Here is a 22,685-nt window from a genome sequence, read left to right as displayed (position 1 = left end):
AATGTGTTGGAGCGCTTTAGGGAACATCTCCAGGACACCCACACCAATCAACCATACCGCCCCGTGGCCCAACATTTCAACTCCCCCTCCCACTCTGCTGAGGACGTGGAGGTCCTGGGCCTCCTTCATTGCCGTTCCCTCACCACCAGACGCCTGGAGGAAGAATGCCTCATCTTCCGCCTCGGAACACTTCAACCCCAGGGCATTAATGTGGACTTCAATAGTTTCCTCCTTTCCCCTTCCCCCACCTCACCCAAGTTCCAAACTTCCAGCTCAGCACTGTCCCCATGACTTATCCGGACTTGTCCTACCTGCCTAGCTCCTTTTCCACCTATCCACTCCACCCTCTCCTCCCTGACCTATCACCTTCATCCCCTCCCCCACTCACCCATTGTACTCTATGCTACTTTCTCCCCACCCCCCACCCTCCTCTAGCTTATCTCTCCATGCTTCAGGCTCTCTGCTTTTATTCCTGATGAAGGGCTTTTGCCTGAACGTCGATTTCGCTGCTCCTTGGATGCTGCCTGAACTGTTGTGCTCTTCCAGCACCATTAATCAAAAATCCAGACCTAATGAAGTCTCATGGCTTCAGGTTAAACATGGGCAAGGAAGCCTCCTGCTGATTACTATGCACCACCCACCCTCAGTTGATGAACTGGTACTCCTCCATGTTGAACAAAAAACTTGAAGGAAGCTCTGAGCCAGGCAAGGTTACAAAATGCACTCTGAGTGGACAATTTCAGTGTGCACTACCAAAAATGGCTTGGCAGCATCACTACTCATCAAGCTGATCAAATTCTAAAGGACACAGCAACTAGACTGGGTTTGTGGCAGGTGGTAAAGGAACCAACACGTGGGCAAAACATACTTGACGTAATCCTTACCAATCTGCCAGTTGCAGAGGGATCTGTCCATTATAGTATCGGTAAGAGCAACCACTGCACAGCCCTCATAGAGACGAAGTTCCACGTTCACATTGAAAATAACCTCCAATTGTGTTCCAATCCTCCAATCCATCACCGTACTAAGTGGGACAGACTTCAAACAAATCAAGTAACTCAAGACTGAGCAACCATGAAACTACTGTGAGCCACCAACACCAGCAGAATTATATTTCTGCACAATCTGCAACCTCATAGCGCAGCATATCCCCCACTCAACCATTACCCTGGAGATTAACCCTGGTTCATCAGAGAGAGTGCAGAATGGCATGCCAGCAGCAGCACCTGAAAATGAGTTGTCAACCTGATGAAGCTACCAAACAGCATAAACAGCAAGTGACAGACAGACCCACAACCAACAGATCAAATCTAAACTCAGCAGTCCTGCCACATCCAGTTGTGAAAGGTGGTGACAATTAAACAACACACCAAACCAGGAGGCTCAATTAATATCCTCCTCCTCCTCAACAATGGAAGAGCCCAGCACATCAATGCAAAAATAAGGCCGAGGGGTCTTCCATCCATTGGTTCCATCTATACTTCCTGCTATCTTGGAAAAGAACGACATCCCAGCTAAACTCTCTTCCACCCTCTTCCCTCAAGCAGAAGATGTAAACACTTGAATGCACATACAAACGGATTCAATAACAATTTCTTCCTTGCTGCTATGAGACTTTTGAACAGACCTCTCCAATGGTAAAGTTGATCTCTCTCTCTCTCTCTCTCTCTGTCTGTGCTCCTTCTCTGCAGCTGTAACTCTGCATCCTGTTCTGCAACCCTGATACATTTTGTATGGTACAACCTGCCTGTATAGCACACAAAACAATCACTTTTCACGTTACAACACTGGCATCTACCCCACAATGCAGAAATTTGCCCTGGGTGTCCCATACACAAAAAGCAGGATAAATCCAACCCAGGTGATTACACCAAAAGAGAAAATGCTGGAAAATCTCAGCAGGTCTGGCAGCATCTGTAGGGACAAAAGAGCTGATGTTTCGAGTCTAACTGACCCTTTTTCACGTTGACAAAGGGTCAGTTAGACTCGAAACGCCAGCTCTTTTCTCTCCCTACAGATGCTGCCAGACCTGCTGAGATTTTCCAGTATTTTATCTTTTGGTTTCAGATTCCAGCATCCGCTGTAATTTGTTTTTATCCAGGCAATTATACCCCATCAGTTTACTCTCAATCATCAGTAAAGTGATGGAAGCTCTCACTGAATTTCTTCAGCATTGGCATTGATAATTGGAAAGAAGTTGCCACCCGTTGTTGAAACTGGCAAGAACCTGTCCCTCAAGCTGCCTTCATAACTAAAAACTCTTATTTCGGCGATACTGATTGATGAATAAATATTGGCCAGGATACCTGGCTAGTTCCCTTGTTCCTCTACAAAAAAGTAAACAGAACCTTTCACATCCACCCAAGAAAGTAGGTGTGCTCTCTGTTTAATGTCTCATCTGAAATATAGCATCTCCAACAGTGCAGAGCCTCCTAAAGTAAGGGGTTCTTAAGCCTCTTCTCACCAGCAGCCTGTATACAGGCTAGAATGTTGTCAGAAGCCTTGATCGAGCACTTTCAGTGTGCAAGGATGAAGGGTGGGGCAGATCTTTAATAGGAAGGAAATAGCTCTGGGGAGGAATGGTAAAATAAGAGCATCAAAGCAAGGCAGAAGAAATGAATGGGAAGGATTAAGAAAAGAGTTAGAGTGTTTTTTTGAAAAAGCCCATCGGGCCAACCATTATGAATGCACCAGACTGGAGGCAAAAATCAGTATTTACTTCAGCTCTGATAAAGAGTTATCAAGACTTGAAACGTTAGCTTGCTTTCTCTCCATGGATGCTTCCTGACCTACTGTGATCTCCACATTTTTTATTTTCAGTAGAGAAAAGCAATACTTGGAAATGAACATAGTGGTCCTCCATTTTGAATTATATTTAATAAGTTCCAATCAAGATATATCATTCACAGGTTTTCCTATACTTCCTTCTGGAGGGTGACAGACCTCAAACTTGGATCATTGAGGCTGCACCCAGAGTTGGACCACATGAAGATTTAGTGCTACCTTGCAACTGTTCATTCAGTCTGTTGTATTGCTGATCACAGCTTGACAATACCACAATTTGATTGCTTTTTTAAAATTCAGTAATTCAGATTTCATGAATATTTCATGACTCCAACTTTATCTTATGCATATCTCATCATACAAGGTTTACAGTTTTATATAGATACTGCTTAACCTAACTACTCAACTCTTTTCATCAATAAATATGCTAACTCTTCAAAACTGGACAGATAATTCAGTTCTATTTATGCTCTGTCATTCTGATCCAAATTTAATATCATAATTGATCAACAATATTTATCGTGTACATTTGATAGCATACCCATCAAAAGCTAATTCCACTCATTATCTTCATAATAGAATAGCATTAGGGACTAGTTGGCCTATTTCTGGATTAATAATAGGTTAGAGGGTCTTCTTGCAATGAAAAGTTGCCATAATGTGACTTGCTGTTCAAGGCAGAAAGGTAGCAAATTTCTTTGATGCATTTGAAGACTTTCTGAAGTGATATATTCCAAAAGCAATTATAAACAACATCATCGTTCAAATAAAGGGCTATAAGATGTCAGGGTTTATGCCTCAAATGTTGATTCTTCTATTCCTCGGATGCTGCCTGATCTGCTGTGCTTTTCCAGCGTCACATTCTCAATACCGGATGTCTGTCTCATCCATGCCAACTGCAAGACTGATGATCTCATAATGTGTTCTACATATCTTCATGAGCCTGGCCCAAAAATGGTAGTCTCTATAAAAGCATTGTCACAAGACATTCAATCGCATTGGAGTCAGAGATATACATCACAGAAACAGAGCTTTTGGTTCAACTTCTCCATACGGACCAGATATCCTAAATTGACCTAGTTCCATTTTTCAGCACTTGACCCATATCCCTCCAAACCCTTCCTATTCATATACCCATTCAGATGTCTTTTAAATGTTGTAATTGTACCAGCCTCCACCACTTCCTCTGGCAGCTCATTCCACACACGCACTATCCTTTACATGAAAATGTTGCCCCTTAGGTCCCTTTAAAATCTTTCCCCTCTCACCCTAAACCTACACCCTCTAGTTCTGGATTCCCCCAACCCAAGAAAGAGATCTTGTCTATTTACCCTATCCATACCCCTCATGATTTTCAAGGACTCTGCAAAAAGAAAAACCTACTCAGTTGTTGTCTCAAAGCCAACCAGGCCATGCTCAACAAACAGGAACCATAGCACCTTCACTGTCCTTAATCCATCAAGAACAGCACCTTTGAGAAGACTTAGTGTTTCTCTGCCTAAAAATGTCAAGTCTAGTTTTATGAGAACAGGCATGAGATCAAGGAGCAACTAAATAGCAAGTGTCAAGCATTCTTGAGCTGGAAATAATACCAATACTCAAGGAAAGAAAGCGGATCTAGAGCCAAATGAAGGCCAAGAACCAACAAGACAGCCAGTACAGATGCAAGCCCCGGTGAAATTCCAAAATACAATGGAGAAGCACTCATAGCATACATACCAAGACTTCACCTCTCTCATCTAGAAGGAGGACAGCATGCCAGAGGATCTCTGAGATGCTGCAATTGAAGATAAATTGTGCTAATGACAGTGGTGTATTCTTCCATCGCAGGGAAAATCATTGTAAAAGTCATCCTCAATTGCTTTTCAAAGGCAGAACAGCTCTTGCCAGAGTTGCAATGTGGATTCCATGCATTAAGAGGCATTGTGGATATAATCTTTGCAGAATGGCAAATTCAAGAAAGTGCAAACAGTGGCAACATCTACACATGGCCTTTTAAGACCTCAGCTGAAAATGTGTTGCTGGAAAAGTGCAGCAGGTCAGGCAGCATCCAAGGAGCAGGAGAATTGATGTTTTGGGCATGAGCTTTTCTTCAGGGCTCATGCCCGAAACGTTGATTCTCCTGCTCCTTGGATGCGGCCTGACCTGCTGCGCTTTTCCAGCAACACATTTTCAGCTCTGATCTCCAGCACTTGTAGTCCTCACTTTCTCCTTTTAAGACCTCACAAAGTCTTCATCTCTATCTATTAGATAGGAATTTGTGCCTCTTTCTTGATTTTGATAGTTCACAGAATCTCGTCTATGCCATACATTGGATCATCACCAATGGATAACCACTGATCCAAATCGAGAGTGTTGTGCCTGCTGTGTTTTTCCAGCACCACACTCTTGACTCTAATCTCCAACATCTGCAGTCCCCACTGATCCAATATGTATACAATTTGGGGTCAAGTACGGATATGTCATCATAGCAACTCTCTTCTACAGCTTTGCTGTCACAATACTCTTCCAAAACACTCATGGTGATTCCCACTGGCATGGCATTAATCAACAAGGTGGATGGGAAACTGTTCAAACTGAGCTGCCTCTAGTGCAGGACCAAGACTACCCCAATTTGTATGATCCAGCTGCAGTATGACACTTGCCTGTACACAGACTTAGAAGTCAAGCTCCATTTAAAAGTGGAGCATTCATGGAAGCAAAAGAGAAAAATGGGCCTTAGCTGAAACATCTGGAAGATAAGGATTCTTGATCAGCACTCTCCTACTGCACAATACTCCCCACTAACAAGACCACAGAAAGTGACTAGAACATGCAGATCAATTCCCATATCTTAGGAATCTCTTCTTAACAAGCACAGACATTGTGAATATGAAATTTAATTCCAGTGTGCCAATGCAAACATTATCTGTCTGAAGAGTGGAGTGTTTGATGACAAGGACTCAAATCTGATGCTGAGCTTCTGGCTACAGGGCTGCAGCATTATCAGTCATCTTGTCTACATCAGGGACATAGGTAATGTATAGCAGACATCTTAAACTGCTTAAGGAATATCACGAGGGATACCTCTGCAAAACCCTGCAAATCCATTGCAGGTATAGGCATTCCAACATCAGCATTCTCCCTGAGGCAAACATGCCAAATATTGAGGCATTGGATTCACAATCGGCTGTATTGGGTGGGCCATATCCTCCACATAACAAGATCCTAATTCCAAGCTTCAATATAGCAAATGGTAAACTGTAAGGCAGAGGAAATGCTTCAAGAATGTCCTTGAGTCCTCTCTGAAAAGATGCAATCTTCCCATCAACTCATGGGAATCTCTAGTCCAAGACTGCACAATCTAGAGAAGAAGCATCTGTGAAGACGCTGACTATTTTGAGCATCTCTGACAAGCTTAGATGAAAACAAGCACAAATACAGGAAAAAGCATACATATCATCCACCAACTTCAGTAAACACCACCTACCCTACTTGTGTCCGGGTTTGTGAATCAGGCATTGGAATTGTTTGATGAAAACAGCCCCACAACACCAGAATGGAAGAAAGTCACCCAGAATACTGAGGGAATGCCTGAGAAGAGAAAGAGATCATGCCCTACCATCGTGACCAATACTTAATGAGACAAAGTTATTTATAGTCTGTGAAACTATCAGCAGATCAGATGTCCTCTATGGCAAGAGAAACAAAGTTAACATTTAAAGTCAATGACATTTTACAAAAATTTAATAAAGATCAAGAGTTATCAGTTTTCAGCAAGTACAGACAAAGAAGGCGGGGGTGACAGGGAGACAAGCTGTATGGTTGTGGGGAAGGATAAAAAAAAATTTTTGCAATTGAGCCAAAGGCAGGAATGAACTTATTGGTTTTTGTATATTACTGTTACTTGTTGATTCATCCCAAAGAGGTTACTGTAGAACATATAGGCTATTTAGTAAAGCATTTAAAACTTTTAGTACTTCAAACCAACAATGGCAATTCTGGCTATTGTGCAGGGCAAAAGTGAGGACTGCAGATGCTGGAAACCAGAGTTTAGATCAGAGTGGTGCTGGAAGCATCCGAGGAGCAGGAGAAAGAGGAACAATTGCAGTATGGAAAATGATTTGTTTTTAATCTCTCATGCCTTCTACCCAATCACAAAATGTCCCTTTGGTTCTTCTTGATAACATGCCACTTTTCTGCCTCTGATTTACACAGTCTGCCATATCTCTGTTTCTTGTTCTGATAAAACATCACTGACCTGAATTGTTAACTCCATTTGTGTCTCCAGAGATGCTGACAGATGTGCTGTGTGTTTCCGGAATTTTCATTTTATAATCCAGGTTTCTAACATCTAAAGTACTTTTCACTTACATAAGTTAGTTATCTAATGTTAAATGAATATTTATCTAACAGTGGCAATAACTCAATGTTATGTCTAAAACAGAGGAAAACAACACAATTTCTAAAATTCTTAACAACAAAGTGGTTGAAACAATTAACAGAATTATAGTGCAATGTGTTCAAAAACAAATTCAGCTTAATCTATAACCAGCATATAACCATAAAGGAAACGAGGTTGATTTACTAAATAAACAAGCCAATAAAAAAGCAAGTGTTAATATAAAACTAAAGAAAAGAACCTACAGAGGTGCAAACAAAAATAGTGGAAGGAATATCAATACTAGCAAAATAAAACAAAATGTTTGGAAGAACCACAAATAGCAAATATGAAAACAAATGAGTGGGGAAAATCAAGATCAGCATGTTTAATTTTGGTAATTATATCAAAGGAAAAAAATGCTAGTAAAAGGAAATATAGGCCTTTTTTAAGTGGGATTATTACAAATGAAAATAAGACAATGTCAGCTTTGCTGAATGATTATTGAGAGTCAGTTTTCACGTAAATAATAACACACTGGATATCCCAGGAAAATAATAATGAACCAAGGATTTTAACCCAATGGTGTAATCAGAAACAAGACTGTACTAAACCAGAGATATAAATACTTTTAAATAAGACCAGTCATAAACTTTCTAATTAGAATTTCACTTAAATAAACCACACATCATAAAACTCTCCAACCTGCTGGCTGATTGTTTAATTCACACACACACACACACACACACACACACATTTTAACATAATTAACTAATTAGGTCACAACACCATTTAGCCTTACCTTTAACTCCTGGGCATTTAAAATCTTATTAACAGAATTAGATACCAGGAAAGACACTTATATTAGAAAGAATTATAGCATTCAAGATTGATTTTACCACCCTAGGATACTAAAGTTAGTAAATGGGGAAATTACAGATGTTTTGTCAGAATACTTCAAAGTTTTCTCATTTAAGAATCATCAGACTCATCCAATTAGATGTATCAACATTTAATTTGGGTAATGGTTACAAAGTCTCAAAGAATCTAGAAAATTTACCAACCAGATAGAAAAACTAAAGCAGTATAACTGCTCTTTGTGAGGGTTTCAACACCTCCTAGGATTGAAGAGATCCAACAGACACTGTTTTCACTAGTCTATCTCTCATATATAGCAAATTTAATCCACTCAAATTGGACAATACCTTCTTTTATCATTTCCTAGGTGACCTCAATCTTCTTGTCAAGAATAAGCTGTCCTGCCACGAGTCTCCTCAAGTAAGTACAAAGAACTGTAAAGCTGCATTGAAAACATTGGTATATGTATCTGCAACAGACACCTGGGAATCACTGGCTCAAGATGGTCCAAAGTAGAGGAAGAGCATCTGGGAAGGTGTCAAGCATCTCGAGACTTGCCATCAGGTAAAAATGGAAGCCATGCGAAAATAGAGAAAGGAGAGTGCTGCCATACTAATACCCCACCCACCCCCTCCTGTGACCACCACCTGGCCCAGGTCTAACAGAGCCTGTGATAGCCGTATCAGTCTGTACAGCACCTACAGACTCACCCTGAGAGTGGAAGGGAGTCATCTTCATCTGCAAGGGACCACTGATGATGACGACGATGATGATATCAATCTGCAAAATGGTATTTAACCTATCATTCTGTGTTTGCAAGTTATAATGGAATATTGTTCAAGTTCCTAATAGTGAAGTGTCCCATCAGATATTGTAAGTCAGCTCACCAAGTTGATGAGAACAAAAATTGTCTGACAAGACAAAATAAGGATGAAATAGACAGTCCTGCTCCTTTGGCATAACCACAATATATGACTGATAAACAGAATAAAATAATTAAAGGTTAGAACATGTTGAGATATGCAGCTCCCATAACAAAATAATTAAATAATTGTACTAGAAAAGTGGAGAAGTAGACAATCAAAAGATATACAGGGAGGGCTCTTGCTACTTAAACTTGGTAAGACTCTCAGTAACAGTCAAAAACTCTCAATCTTTCGAAACTTGATTTGATCACTTTGGTTTGTGGGGAAAGAAATTTCTATGTGTGCTTACCATATGACCATTAACATTGTTAAACTGATGGCGCCTTTGTAATAAAAATATGTTCAATAACAAATTATAGCCTCAAATTTGAGGGATCACGTCTCTAGATTCATGCAAAGGACCAGTCAGCCCATCTTAGTTCATCATTTCACCAATATCATACCACCCACCCATTGCTGCATCCAACTGATTTTTAAATACTTCCTGGGAGTTTTTCCTCCATTATCACATATATTAACCATTCTTTACATTCAGAAGAATTTCTATATCGCTGCCCTAAAAGTGCATTGCATCAAATTCATATTTCCTCTTTTGTTAATACAAGGAAGTATCAGAAGAAATGTAGAACACACTCTTGATTCACGATCACTCATTGTACAGAACAGCATAAAATCAAAATCAATGCAGGAAAGTAAGGACATCCATTTAAATCTAAGAAAGACAGAATGGAATGCGTTTCTAATGGTAACGGACTGAAAGCTGTGAAAGAGCAAAGAGATTTAGGTGTCCATGCATATAAATCACTAAAATCTTGTGCATAAGGACAAGAATTAATCAAAAAAGCTAATGGATTGCCGACCTTCATGTTGATTTCGGAATAATAATGTTTTAGATATTTAGAGCCTTGGTCAGACTCTTTGCGTACTGTATTCAGTTTTGAGCACAAAGCCTCCTGAACAATGTACTGGCCTTGAAGGCATATACTAGATCCATCAAACTTATCTCAGAATTAAAAGTATTCAATCACAAGGTCAGACTCCATGAACTTGGATTCTATTCCGTTGAATATTGCATATTGAACGTAATCCAGCCAAAGTGCTTAACATCAGTAAAAAATTTTAAGGGGTGAAAAAAATTGAATTCTTTCTTCTGGCTGAGGTTCCAGAAAAAAAGGGCAAAGTCTTAAAATTAGGACTAATTATGTAGCAATGCAACTAATGACCAAGTTTTCACACAAGTGGCGATGAAAATAAGAATCTTTTGAAACATACTCCCTCAAGAGACTTGGTGACCAGGTCAATGGGAATTTTTAAGGCTTTTAAGAGTTTTTTGTTTCAAAAGTTTATGTGATCTTCCAAAACTCACTAGACTCTGGACTGCTTCCCATGGATTGCAAATATAATCTCACCATTCAAGAAAGGAGAGACAAATCAGGGAAGAAGGGACAGATATCTAAAAATGACAAGTCAAAATACAGGAGGGAGATAGGGGACTTGGTGACATGGCACAAGAGAACAACCTCTCTCGCAACGTTCGCAAAACTAAAGAACTGATCATTGACTTCAGACAGAGAAGTGGAAAACATGACCCCATCGACATCAACAGAACTGAGGTTAAGAGGATGACAAATGTCATGTTCCTTGGAGTGACAGTAACAAACAACCTGTCCTAGGCTTCCCACATAGCTGTGATGGTCAAGAAGGCACAACAATGCCTCTTCCGCCTCAGGCAGCTCAGGAAATTTGGCATGTCCATAAGGACCCGCTCCAACTTGCACATTGAAAGTATTCTATCGGGGTGCATAATGGTATGGAAACTGCCGTGCTCAGGAACATAAGAAACTACAGAAGGTGGTGAGCACAGCCCTGATCATCTCGGAAGCCAACCTCTGATCATAGACTCCATTTACATGGCTCACTGCTGTGGACCCATTGCACTCCAGTAATGATCTCCAACAACCTCTTCCATCAGACAGAGGTCTGAACACATGCAGCAGCAGGTTCAGGAACAGCTGTGTCCCAGCTGTTATTAGACTGAAGAATGAACTCTCTAACTTTAAATGATGCTGATCTCGCCTGGTGCACTCCCAGTGCAATGTAACCTGTATGCATCTGTCTAAGTCTTTTGATCTGTACATCCTTGCTTACAATGATCTGCCTGTACTGTTTGTAACCAAAGCTTTATCACTGTACTTTGGCATACATGACAATAAATCAATCAATCAATTAAACTCTATGCCAGTTAGGTTGATACCAGTGGCACAGAAAATGCTGGTGCTTATAAAAAGAGCATGTTAATAGGACACTTGTGGAGCAATCATATTATGATTAAGTAGAGGCACTTCAGTTTCACGGAAGGAAAACTGTTTGACAAATCTATTAAAGATTTCTGAGGGTGTGGCAGACAGGATAGTTAAGGTGATGGTGATATATTTAGCTTTTCAGAAGACATGCTACAAGCACTCATACAAAAAAGTGATATAACAATATTATCGCAATGGATCTGAAGTATGTCAGATGGTGCTGCTCCTGAGTATAGAAGAGCTACCGGCCCTTAGCTGGCCATCAGAGTAGACAGGACATCCAAACCCCTGAATGGCACCCAGCTTCTCATTATCAAATCCTCAAGGGTGCAGCTGCTGGCTTGTTAAATGCTTGCATGCACAAGATATGGTGAGTTTTTCGCAGCACTTCCACTAGGGTTCGCCCATTGTATTTAACGACAGAAGGTAGATAAAAAATGTGCCACCATTTGGGAACTTCATCCAGTGCCTGAAGGGCAGACTTTGCTATCAATTATCTATTGGCTAATTCCTTTTATTTTTGCTTAAAGAAGTCAAGAAGGGTCAAATTTTGAGGAATAAATACATTGTGATAATTTCCACCACCTAAAAGCTCTTCTCCAAGCCACTCACCATCCTGACTTGGAAGTATATTGCTGCTGGTTCAAATTCTGAACTCCCTCCCTAACAGCATTGTGCATGCGCCTACACCGCATGGACTGCAACAGTTCAATAAGGAAGTCACCACACCTTCTCAAGGACAACTAGGAATGGCAGGTCCAGTCATCAAAGCTCACATCCCATGAATGAACACAAAATATCTCAGGTATTGAAAAGAAGACTCTACCCACAGACTTACTCAGGATTTATAAATTGACAGAGTGGCGAGGAGAGAAGGTGAGGTGAAGCGAGGGCTGCCGGGAAGGGTAAGTTTTCCCACTTAAAAAGGGACTTACCTCGGGAGTCGGGCCTCCATTTTGACAGAGCAGTGAGGAGAGAAGATGATGTGAAGCGAGGGCTGCTGAGAAGGTAAGGGCTTAATTTATATTTGGGCAGTGGCTAAACCTGAGATACTACACATGTGATATCTCCCTCCCGTCCCCTCCTCTAAGCAGAAGAAAAAGATTCTGTAAGGAAAGGCTTTTTTTTTATCTTTGTTTTTCATATATTTAAGTGCATTGTTTGGTTTTAGTTAGTTCACATAAAGCTAAGCTTACAATGGCAGGGGGCCTCAGACCTATGGCATGTGCCTCTTGCTTGATGTGGGAGCTTAGGAACGTGTCTGACGTTCCTGACTTTTACACTTGCAAGGAGTGTGTCCAGCTGCAGCTGTTGTTTGACCGCATGACAGCTCTGGAGCTGCAGATGGACTCACTGTGGAGCAATCGCAATGCTGAGGAGGTCGTGGCTAGCACGTTGAGTGAATTAGTCACACCGCAGGTTAGGATTGCTGAGGGAGACTGTGAATGGGTGACCAAAAGACAGAAAAAGAGTAGGAAGGCAGTGCAGGTGTCCCCTGCGGTCATCTCCCTCCAAAACAGGTATACCGTTTTGGATACTGTTGGGGGAGATGGCTCACTAGGGGAGGCAGCAGTTGCCAGGATCATGGCACGTGGCAGGCACTGCTGTTCAGAATGGCAGGAAAAAGACTTGTAGAGCCATAGTCATAGGGGATTCTATTGTAAGGGGAGTAGATAGGCAGTTCTGTGGCTGAAAACAGTGACTCCCGGGTGGTATGTTGCCTCCCAGGTGCTCGGGTCAGGGATGTCACCAATCGGCTGCAGAGCATTCTGGAAGGGGAGGGTGAACAGCCAGTTGTCTTGGTGCATATAGGCACCAACAATATAAGTAGAAAATGAAATGAGGTCCTGAAAGAAAAATTCAAGGAGCTAGGAGAAAAGTTAAAGAGGAGGACCTCAAAGGTAGTGATCTCAGCATTACTACCAGTGCCACGTGCTAGCCAGCGTAGAAATGAAAAAATAGGCAGGACGTGGCTTGAGAGATGGTGTAGGACAGAGGGGTTCAGATTTGTTGGACATTGGGACCGGTTCTGGGGAAGATGGGACTATTATAAAATGGACGGTCTACATCTGAACCAGACCGGAATAAATGTCCTTGGGGGAGTTTTTGCTACTGCTGTTGGGGACGTTTTAAACTAATGTGGCAGGGGACTGGGAACTAGAAGAGAAAACAAGTAGGTAGCGAGGTGGAGACTGAAGACTGCAAGAATCATGAAGATAGCATTAATACAGGGAAGAGTAGGCAGAGAGCAGGTGAACTCAAAAGAACTGGTGACCTGAAATGCATCCACTTTAATAAAAGTATTATAGTGTGCAAGGCAGATGAACTTAGCGCTTGGGAGTATGAAGTTATTGCAAACACAGAGACTTGGTTGAAGGAAGGGCATGATGATTGGCAACTAAATGTTCCAAGATATTGATGCTTCATACAGGACAGGGTGGGAAGTAAAAGGGGTTTGGAGTTGCACTGCTGGTCAGGGATGATATCATGGCTGTGCTAAAGGAGGACACTATGGAGGTCTTGGGTAGTGAGGTATTATGCGTGGAGATGAGAAATAAGAAGGGTGCAGTTATATTGTTGGGGCGGTATTACAGGCCTCCCAACAATGAGCGTGAGGTAGAAGAACAAATAGGTAAACAGATTATGGAAAGATGTAGAGGCAATAGGGTAGTGGTGACTGGGATACACTTAGCCAAAGAGGTCTGGATGGGGTAGAATTTGTAAGAAGCATCCAGGAGAGTTTTCTAGAGCAGTATGTCAATAGTCCAACAAGGGAAGGAGCCATATTGGACCTAGTACTGGGGAATGAGCCAGGACAGGTGGTAGAAGTTGCAGTGGGGGGTTTCTTTGGAAACAGTGACCACAATTCTGTAAGTTTTAGAATACTAGTGGATAAAGATGAGAGTGGTCCTAAGGGAAGAGTACTAAACTGGGTCAAAGCCAATTACATGAAAATAAGGCAGGAACTCAGAAAGGTGGATTGGATACAGGGAAGTCCACATTTGATATATGGGAAGCTTTCAAAGATAGGTTAAAGATAGTGCAGGATAGGCATGTCCCGTTGAAGGCAAAGGATAGGAAGGGCAAGATTCATGAACCATGGATGACAGGAGAAATTATACGACTAGCCAAGAGGAAAAGGGAAGCATACATAAGGTCTAGGCAGCTAAGAACAGAACGGGCCCTCAAGGAATATCGGAAGAGTAGGACAAGTCATAAATGAGGAATCAAGCGGGCTAAAAGGGGTCACAGCTTTAGTGAGTGGAATCAAGGAGAATCCCAAAGCATTTTATTCTTATATAAGAAGCAAGCGGGTAACTAGGGAAAGCATTGGTCCACTAAAGGATAATGAAGGAAGGCTGTGTGTTGAACCTGAGTGAATGGGTGAGATTCTGAATGATTACTTTTCATCAGTTTTCACTGAGGAGAGGAATATGATGAATCTTGAGATTAAAGATAGAAGTTTGATTAGTCTGGATCATGTTGACATAAGTAGGGAAGATGTGTTGGGTAGTCTAGAGGTTATTAAGGTGGACAAATCCCCTGGACTAGATGGGATCATCCCAGGTTGCTGAGGGAAGCAAGAGAGGAAATAGCTGGGGCCCTGACAGATATCTTTGTGGCATCCTTAAATACAGGTGAGGTGCCGGAGGACTGGAAGGTTGTTCATATTATCACCCTGTACAAGAAGGGTAGTAGGGATATTCCGGGTTACTATGGACCAGTGAGACTGATGTTGGTGGTGAGAAAGTTGCTGAAGAAGGTACTGAGGGATAGGATCTATTTATATTTAGAAAAGAATGGGCTTATCTGTGATAGGCAACATGGTTTTATGTGGGGAAGATTGTGCCTTACCAACTTAATAGAGTGCTTTGAAGAAGTGACCAAGTTGATAGGTGAAGGAAGGGCTATTGATGTCATATACATGGACTTTAGTAAGGCATTTGATAAAGTTCCCCATGGTAGACTAATGGAGAATTTGACGTCATATGGTGTGCAGGGTGTTCCAGCTAGGTAGATAAAGAACTGGATGAGCAACAGGAAACAGAGAGTAGTAGTTGAAGGAAGTTTCTCGAAATGGAGAAAGGTGACCAGTGATGTTTCACAGGGGTCAGTGTTGGGGCCACTGTGTTTGTAACATACATAAATGATCTGGAAGAGCGCACTGTTGGTATGATCAGCAAGTTTATAGATGACACAAAGATTGGTGGAGTAGCAGAAATGATAAGGGACTGTCAAAGAATACAGGAGGATATCGATAGACTGGAGTGTTGGGTGGAAAAGTGGCAGATGGATTTAAATCCAGACAAATGTGAGGTGATGCATTTAGGCAAGAATAATTCGACAGCGAATTATACAATGAACGGAACAGCCTTGGGAAAAGTTGGTGGGCAGAGAGATCTGGGAGTGGAGGTCCATTGTACCCTGAAGGTTGCTGTATAGGTGGATAGGGTGGTCAAGAAGGCATATAGTATGCTTGCCTTCATTGGACGGGGTATTGAATATAAGAGCTGGCTAGTCATGTTAAAATTATACAAGACATTGGTTCGGCCGCATTTAGAATACTGTGTACTGTTCTGGTCGCCACATTACCAAAAGGATGTTGACGCTTTGGAGAGAGTGCAGAGAAGGTTTACAAGGATGTTGCCTGGTATGGCAGGTGCTAGCTATGAAGAGAGGTTGAGTAGGTTAGGTTTGTTTTCATTAGAAAAAAGGAGATTGAGGGGAGACCTGATCGAGGTTTACAAAATCATGAAGGGTATAGACAGGGTGGATAGAGACAAGCTTTTTTCCCAGGGTAAAGGATTCAATAATGAGAGGTCATGGTTTCAAGGTGAGAGGTGGAAAGTTTAAGGGGGATACACAGAGGGTGGTGGGCGCCTGGAACGCGTTGCCAGCAGAGGTGGTAGAGGCAGGCACGGTAGATTCATTTAAGATGCGTCTGAACAAATGCATGAGTAGGTGAGGAGCAGAGGGATAGGAATTGAGCTTAGAGAGTAGATTTGGATTGGCTCAGGCTTGAAGGGCCAAAGGGCCTGTTCCTAGGCTGTAAATTTTCTTTGTTCTTTAGTACATTGATTTCTGTGAAGGTAATTGAAGGCATTTTCAGTGGAAGTTTGCAAACAATGTAGGTGTCATTGATGGCATCCTAGTTCTTGAGAAATGCCACAAAATACATTGATGCTACTTCACAGAGATTTTGACACATTGCCAAAGGTGACCAGTGCCTTCAGAGTTAATTAATTACAAGACCAACATATGCCTACATTACCCATTGGCTGATGCTAGAGAGATTACCCTTGACGACCTGAAATGAGCCTACAACATTAAGTTAATGTTTACAGTGCTAGTCATGTGGCAGATGAGCAAATTTATAATTTGTTATGCATGTTGTGATAGAACTGCATGAGTTTCAATACAATGTGACACTTTTGTCACATATAATTCCTCAATAACACAATTCAATGATCAATAGAAAAATAAATCCTGTGAGGTGCATCCTCCTTAAATGTTGTCTAACTCATTTTCCAATGATTCCTGATAAAAGGTTCTTGCCAGAAACGTTGATTCTCCTGCTCTTCAGATGCTGCTTACTGCTTTTCCATTACCACACTCTCGATTCCAATGCTGTCCCTCCATCAACATGATTATGAGTGTACACATGTAGAATACCCCATACGCGACAAGTGACCCTCACTGTGAAAGTCTAATGAGGGTATGATCCTAATAGGAGCAGAAGGAAGCAAGTCCATATCTGTTTAGACGGAATGTCAATACATAATTACCATAAAAGTCATTTGTAGATGCAAAAAAATTTAATGGAGCTTTCAGGCTCAGAAACTCCTTATTTGCACCTGACTCAGCAGCTTTAATTATTATTTTCAGTTTACCTTACCCAAAATGCCTCAAAGAAACTCACAGCTGTGCTGCTAATTCACCTCATTAGCACAAATTGAAGCATTTTCAAGTCTCAGCAAGGGGAACACAAAAAACTGACAGAGATACTGAATTTGCACTTTGCTCGTCTTCATGGTAGGAGATACCAGATGCATATCAGAACTTCAAGAGAGTCGGAGGCAGAGTTAAGCGTAGTGGCTATCACTAAGGAGTAGGTGCTGGGGAAGGTGAAATGTCTGAAGGTGCATAAATCACCCAGACTGGATGGACTACACCCCAAAGTTCTGAATGAGATAGCTGAGGAGATTGGGGAGGCAATGGTGTTGATCTTTCAGGAACCACTGGAGTCGGTGAGGTTCGCAGGGGACTGGAAACGCACTATTTTTCCTTTTGCAGTAGTAACAAATTATTTGTAACAAGTATTTAGAAGAATGAACTTGCACAGTGCAGCTGCACATTCTGCCTTGCCATGTAGCACCTGGTGCCTTCACTATTGAAGAATAAAGGCAAAAGCCACTAAAGCAAACACATAGATCATAGGATCAGAGGTTTGCAGCTCGGATTTTGTGGCTTTTGAGTGTTATAGAAAGTCAGATTCTATAAGACAAGAGAACAATTAAAACCTTCAGTTTGCAATTCTACATTGCAGTGTTAGTCAGTATGGCCTTGAATTTTCTATTCTCTGCTACTGTCAAAATGAAAGGCAATTTAAGGAAGAATCAGAACATTTTCCAATCTCAATGGCAAAATTATGAGACCACCATAGAGTTGAACAAAAAACTTAAACAAGTAAGAGTGTCAAATCTATTCTCAGTGCTGAGGAAAGAATTTGATATGCTATATTGTACTCTAGACCTCAGTGAGCAGAAAAAAAGGCTGGAAAAAACCCATTTTGAGCACCTTACTAATGTTATTTATTAGGAGAAAGTGAGGACTGCAGATGCTGAAGATCAGAGCTGAAAATGTGTTGCTGGAAAAGCGCAGCAGGTCAGGCAGCATGAAAGGAGCAGGAGAATCGACGCTTCGGGCATGAGCCTGAAAGAAGGGCCCTCCCATTTCCAGCAACACATTTTCAGCTCTGATGTTATTTATTAACAGAGCGTGGTTACCATCAAAGCTCAGGAAGAGGGGTTGAATACTGATCAGTATGTGTCTGCACTGAACCGTTTAACCAAATCCTGAGAGTTTGGGCAACTGAAAGATGACCTCATCATCAATAGGATTGTCTTAGGAATAAGAAAACCTGCTGTGAGAGCATGTTGGCTGGGAGAAGAACATAATTTTAAAAAAGCTATCAACATGTGCACAAATTCTAATGTTGTCTTTCATCAACTGGAATGTGTTAATGGGAAACCATGACACTTTGCATTACACTAAGAGACAGTCCAGCCAGCAAGAACAGCCCAATAATGGAAAAATGGAAAGAATGAGCAGTTATAAGGCCAGAGTACTCAATGTAAAAAAATGCAGAGACCACCCAAGAGAAAAGGAAACATGCCCAGCATGAGGAAAGCATTGCTATAATTGTCAGAAGCTGAATTATTTGCAATGTAATTGTCTTTTCTGAAAAAAAAGAAACGCAAGGCTATGTAGCTGGCTGTTGGTGAAGCATCAGAAGCTCATTCCACATCACAGAAAAGGATGATACTGTTTGATCTCAAGCTGCTAAATGGATTGGCGATTGTTAGGCTGATGACAACCAAAGTAAGGTATTAAGTGAATGTGTTACATCAAATACATGTGATTTAAATAACATGTTAAATAATTCAAGATGGCGAGCCATAAAGGAAACCACTGAATCAGAAATAGAGACTATGTGATGAAATGATGTTCATCCCAAGAGGAAAAACTAACTGATAGACTATTGGATTCGGAAGAAAGCAATACAGCAGTTGCAGGTGATAGACACTGAGAAAACACATTTATCTCAGCCGATACAAGTTCAAAGCTTGAACTGGTAACCCAACGCATACCAGTAAGAATTTGCAGTTTTGTAGGGGTCCAACCAAATGATTGTTCAATGGATTCTTAAAATCTTATAAAGCTGTTTTTGATGGCCTTCGACATTTACCTAGTAAATATAATCTTGAAGTAGGTAAGAGTGTGAGACCAACTTGACACTTTCTGCCCGAAGGAGAAAGTGAGGACTGCAGTTGCTGGAGATCAGAGTTGAGAGAGTGGGGTGCTGGAAAGGCACAGCAGGTCAGGCAGCAAGTCCAGCCTGAAAGACATGATGAAACAGCTAGAACAGGAAGAAGCAATCAAGAAAATAACAACTCCTACTGACTGTGCTAATTGGAAAGATGAGTGTGCATAAGTCCAATGGATCTAAATAAAGTTTAGAAGAGAGCTCGTTACTCCCTGCCAAGCATTAAAGACATTTTGCCACAATTTACCAAAGCTAAGTTCTTTACTACCCCCTTTGTTGCAAAGGATGGATTATGAGAAAGTGAAGTTGGATGAAAGCAGTCGTTTTCTGGATAATATTCTGATCATCAGCTACAATGATCATGCCTGACAGTTAGCATTTCCAGACTTCCAGAATCTACTCTAGTCAAAGATCTTTGGGAACTGGAAATTATCATGAATGATCTACTGGTCTATGGATGTGAAGATATGATGAAAAAGGCCATTGCAGACGCTAGGCATAATCTAGAGAGCGCGGGGAGAAAGTGAGGACTGCAGATGTTACTGAGTCAGGGTGAAGAAGTGTGGTGCTGGAAAAGCACAACAGGTCAGGCAGCTTCCGAGGAATTGGACAGTCTACATTTTGGGCAAAAGCCCTTCATCCTGAACCTAAAACTGAAGAAATGCAATTTCAGATGACAAAAGTGAACTATGTAGATCACGTACTGACAACTGTTCAATGGATTCTTAAAATCTTATAAAGCTGTTTCTGATGGCTTTCGACATTTACCTCGTAAATATAATCTTAAAATAGGTAAGAGTGTGAAACCAACTTGGCACTTTCTGCCCGAAGGAGAAAGTGAGGACTTCAGATGCTGGAGATCAGAGTTGAGAGAGAGCTAAGAGCTGTTGATATGTTGCATCAACCGAGTAAAATTCTTGCCTAATTTCTCATCAGAAAACTTGAAACATTAACTTTGTTTCTCTCTGCACAGTTGCTGCCAGACCTGCTGAGTTTCTCCAGCATTTTCTGTGTTGGTTTAGTTTCCAACATCCTCAGTAGTTTGCCTTCATCAGATGAAAGTGGGATGAACTACAACGGACAAACAAATTTTACCCTGGATGGAAATTTTCATCGGAGGCCACCTATGTTGAGTAACTTGCAGATGCAAATGTTAGTGCATGCATTTTTTTTAATGAAAGGGTGATGTTTGGAGAAATCATTATATCAGTTGTATATCATTATTGTCCACGGAGACTTGCTATTGTCACGTGACCTCTGAGGAAGCTGTTTTTCGTGTTGAGACATGAAGGCAACAGCTATAAAAGACAGTACATGGAACAGGAAGAACGTGAATATTTATTTTAACATCGTTGTGCAAATACGGTTACTACCAATATTTGCTAATGTGTTTCTTCAAGGTGTGGGAGGTAATGAGAAGTGACAGCAATGAATAAAGGTTGGAACAGTCACAGAGGCCAAATGCATCTCCCAGATGAAGAAATATTGAGTAGAAAAACAATGCAAATTATAACCAATTCCTTTCGGTGCAGTTGAAATGCAACTGTTTAATTGGCAACAATGTAACAAATACAAATAGCGTGTAATATTTATTAGTATCGGCAATTGAATGGCTTACAATTCTTTTATTTAAAACCCACGTAATAATTTACCTCAATCGGCAATGTATCAGAAAATTACGTTGCATAATTGGTTGAAGTAAGACAAATGTCATGGTTTTCATACAGTTCAAAACTAATGTGATACAACAGCTCCCCCACCTTACCAGTTAAAGAATGCAGTTTTCAGTACCTCATTGTGCACAAAGGCTGTTTGTGCAAAAGAAAAATGGGTTTCTGGTTACTGAAGCTGAATCCTTTACTCTGAACACATTTCATGTTTCAGAAATATGAATACATTTTCATGCAAAAAAGACAGCTTTAAGCAAAATATTACTTTTGCAAATAAAATTAATAAAAATGTAAAACTTCAATGCACTAACAATCTCGGTTTTGGTGATCAGTTCGACACTTACTGCTGCATTCCAGCTATATTCTTGTCCATATTAATAAGTTGTTAATTTGACTATTGCTTTACTTTATGTAAATACCAGACATATTCATACGTGTATTAGAAGTTCTAGACATGGGTTATGAACAAAAAAGACTAGCTACCTGGAATTGTATCATTTTAACTTCAATGTAGTCTTCTTTCTGTTATGTAAATCCAGGCTAAAATATAAATGAAACAAAGACTTTATACAGAAAATAAATGAATTTTTTGAAGTAATTAATTCAGTTGTGTATACATCTCTGATGTTAATGTAAAGTTGGTGCCAGATCTTAGTATTAACATGAATGTTTACATAATGTAAGTATTTTGTTACATTCTAAAGAGATAATAGCATTTACAGAGTTAGGAGATTAAACATTTATAGGGTAGTGCAGGTTCGCAAGCTATTTTCAAAAGCAAAGTTAATGAGTAAAAGAGCACTCAGAAAGAACCGAAAACGTGCGTCAATTCATATTTATGCAGGACACAGCAAATAGTTCAGCTCCTCTGATGTTCCTTGTCACATGGACACGAAACATGATTTTATTTACATAAAAAGAGCAGTTCGTCAGGCTATAACTGTAAAACAAGTTTTCCATTGAAGTAATCTCAAAGACAATCGCAGTGCAAATGGAATTTAAAACAAAATGAAATGTGTATGGTCATAGAAATATCCCAGTACAAAATAATTAAAATCTCTGACTAATATTACAGCACCATTTTCAAGTATTAAAACACTCTTGAGCCAAAATTAGAATGACCTGATGTCCTAAATCCATTTCTGTTAACTGAGACAAATTAGCCTTTCGGGTAATCCTAATTAATCTCCAAATGACAGAGACAAGGGATTTCAAAATTAGGCCACGTTTGGAAGTATTGCTTTCTCAATTGGAGAACATACGATACTGCATTTGTGCAGGACCCATGAAAGGAAAAGCAAGCTATAGTAACACCTAGATCCTCTTCAGGAAGCATTGTGATGCTGCTGGCTCTAGACTTCGAAGCGGACTCCTCCCTGTTGGCTCACTGTTGAAATTCAAGGTTGTTCAAATGGCTTCACAAAGAGCATTATGGATGTGGAGAGCAGCCTATGTGAAGCAGTGTCTTCTTTCAGAATGTTATTCCGTTTAATCATGGCTGGACCCAAAATATTTTCACTGGAAAAGTAGGAGTGCTCAAACGCTCAGCGAGGACTGGGATGTTCGAAAACCTAGCTTCCTCACTTCATTAAAGGAAATACCCTTTGCCGCAAGAGCCGTGTTCTTCTGCCGCTCATTCACCTAGCAATCTTTCAGAGTCTCTCTGAAGAATTCCTTTTAACTCAGTGGGCGGATGTGGAGGGGGGGGGGGGGGAGATAAGCAATTTGCATGCATGA

This window comes from Hemiscyllium ocellatum, chromosome 8 (assembly GCF_020745735.1).
Source record: "Hemiscyllium ocellatum isolate sHemOce1 chromosome 8, sHemOce1.pat.X.cur, whole genome shotgun sequence".
Taxonomy (NCBI): Eukaryota; Metazoa; Chordata; class Chondrichthyes; order Orectolobiformes; family Hemiscylliidae; genus Hemiscyllium; species Hemiscyllium ocellatum.
The sequence above is the reverse complement of the archived record's forward strand: the minus strand, read 5'-3'. Positions refer to the sequence as shown.